We start from the raw sequence: 2893 nt of genomic DNA, 5'->3' as shown, positions 1-2893 counted from the left end.
CGGCCAGGCCCCAGCTGAGACGCTCGGGCTCTGCCTGCTCCGTCCCGAGGCCCCGCCCTCTTTTCCGCTCAGCAGTCGCTGAGCGCTCGGTGGCCCCGCCCCCGCCAGCGCAGGCCGCTCCCCCTTTCCCTGTCCGTCGCCATCGGGGCGCTCTGTGGCCCCGCCCCCTTCGAAGGCCACGCCCCTATCTCTGTCAGTCATCGCCTGTGAGATTTTTGTGGCCCCGCCCCCGCAAGCACAGACCACGCCCTGTTTTTCTGCCAGTCATCGCGGGGCTCCCTTCGCAGGCCCCGCCCCTATCTGTCAGTCATCGCCTGTGCTGTGGCCCCGCCCCGTTCCCATGGGCCCCGCCTCTTGCCCCGCCCACCAATCAGCTGTATGTGTATCAGCTTGCTCTGGCCCAGTCCTGCCCGCAGCTCTGGGGGCTTCTCCCACCCCCGAGGTGGGGGTGCTGGGTGGAGCTGATTTCTGTGGGCCTCTCCTAAATCCCTTGCTTGAGAAACCCCCCTGCTGGAGGAGCCCCAGGGACTATCTGGGTTTTCTGCAGGTGCCTTCTTTTTGGGTTGTCCTACACATTATTTTTTTTTTTTTTAAATATGATTAAGTGTCTGGGATTTTGGTCAGCTCAGCTTCCAAGTTTTTTCTGGCTCACCCTAGCAAGGCGCTGCTTGGGGCTGGGGGTAGTGGGGGGGAATTGCAGGCAGGGGGTACATACATGGTGGGCATGGAGCCAGGCAGGTAGGGCATAGGGGGGACAGAGAGAAAGGGGATGGGGAGGGTGTGTGCCTCCTGGTGCTGGGGGGAGCTGTCTGGGCAGGGGGGCTGCAGCAGGGCAGGGAAGGCGGGGCGGGGCGGGATGTGCCTGCCTCTCCAGTGGGGGAAGGGGGCAGGGAGGTCCTTTAGAGGCAGTAGGGAGCTGTGTGGCTGGGCCAGGAGCATGGGTTGGTGCCTGTGCTTGTGGGGGTGAGAGGGGCACCTGGGAGATGCAGGGCTGGAGGGAGCAGGGGGCTGTGGCTTAGGAATGAGGGGCACCAGCATGGCCCAGGGGGCAGGGTACTGCAGGTTGGGAATGAGGGGCTCTGGCAGGGCCAGCAGTCTCCAGGTGGGGAGTGAGGGGGGCAGCAGCAGGGCCTGGGTGGCCTGTGGCTTGGGAGTGAGGGACAACAGAATGGGCAGGGGCAGGACACCAGCACATCACTGCCCCCCACAATCATATGCCCCCTTCTCCCTTGTGCAACAGGTGTCTTCTTTTTTGGAGCTGGAAATACGGTAACTCTAAGTGTGGGGAGCCTTGCATGTGCTTAACTCTAGGGCTGCTGCCTCTGCCTGCAGCTGCCCTCGGCCACCTCTCCAAGCGCAGATCTGCCTGTTCCTGTCAAGCAGTATAGGGAAAGCCAGGGTGGGTGCAGCATGGTAACCCAGCCGCTCCCCACAGTCCAGCCACGTTGATGAGGGAAGGGCAGCTCTCCAAGAGCCTGGGTTGCATTGGTGTTGAGAAGCCTTATCACAGAATCATAGAAAAGGAGGGTTGGAAGGGACCTCAGGAGGTCCTCTAGTCCCACCCCTGCTCAAAGCAGCACCATCCCCAAGATCACTCAGCCAAGGCTTTGTCTAGCCAAGTCTTAAAAAAACTCAAAGGATGGAGATTCCACCACCACCTCTCTGGATAACTTGTTCTAGTGTTTTACTACCCTCCCTCCTAGTGAGAAAATTGTTCCTGATATCTTACCTAAACTTCCCTTGCTGCATCTTGAGACCATTGCTCCTTGTTCCATCATCTGCCACCACTGAGAGCAGCCCAGCTCCATTCTCTTTCGAATCCCCCTTCAGGTAGTTGTTGGCTGCTCTTAAATCTCATCTCAGTCTTCTCTCCGATAAACTAAATAAATCCAGTTCCCTCAGCCTCTCCTCGTAAGTCATGTCCCCCAGCCCCCGAACCATTTTCATTGCCCTCCACTGGACTCTCTCCAGTTTGTCCACATCCTTTTTGTAGTGGGGGGGCCCACTTATGCCTGACCCCAGAGGCTGGTAGGAATAGCCTCCACCCACATGGGTCCTAAGCAAGGTCGTGGCAACAACACAGGGGCATTGCTAGTGGAGGGAGCCACTTAAGTACAAAAGCTCTGTAAAGGAGCTACTGGGGCACTGGGAGAAAGTAGCGCCTTGGCGCTTAGTGCAGTCTAGGTGCAGGGCTGTAGAGCAGCGTGGGTGTGAGTGCTACCCTGCACAGCTTGTCTGAGAAATATCCATGATTTTCAAAGCTGATCAGTCCATTTTTCTTTCAAAGAAAGTGGTAAACTTCGCAGTAGGTTTAGTTAATTGCTAAACTGAAAAAAAAACAAAATTAGAGTGATTTTGAAAACCCCAGGAGGTCAGCTGTAGTGATACGTGTGTCTTGTATACTTCCCCAAAAGGAGGTCCTGTGTGGGTAATGGGGCCACTCCAGAACTGACTTCACCCGCTCTTTACTCCCCCTGCTAAAGAAACCATCAGAATCCATGATTCCTACCCATGCCTTTCCCAGCTTGTGATGTACCTGATCGAATGCACTAAGTGGCCTCCTGGCAACTATGTGGGTGAAACTAAACAGCAACTATACACCAGAGTGAACTCTCACAGAAAAAATATAAAGGATGAAGACACACTTACATCATTAGAAGCATATTTCTCACAGAACAACCACCCCTCCCTGACCTCACTATCCACATGCTCAAGGGAAATCTACCTAACACCTTTAAAAGGTGAACTTGGGAACAAAAAATCACAAGCTGGCTGGATGCTAAGAACCAAGGACTAAATATGGATATTGAATTTATGGTCCATTATCATTTATCCAGCTTCTGAATACTTTCTATACAAGGACTATGAGATTAAGCCCTATCAAAAGCAGGAA

Source organism: Alligator sinensis, unplaced genomic scaffold (assembly GCF_000455745.1).
Source record: "Alligator sinensis unplaced genomic scaffold, ASM45574v1 scaffold138_1, whole genome shotgun sequence".
NCBI classification, from domain to species: Eukaryota; Metazoa; Chordata; order Crocodylia; family Alligatoridae; genus Alligator; species Alligator sinensis.
This window is presented reverse-complemented; position numbering follows the sequence as displayed.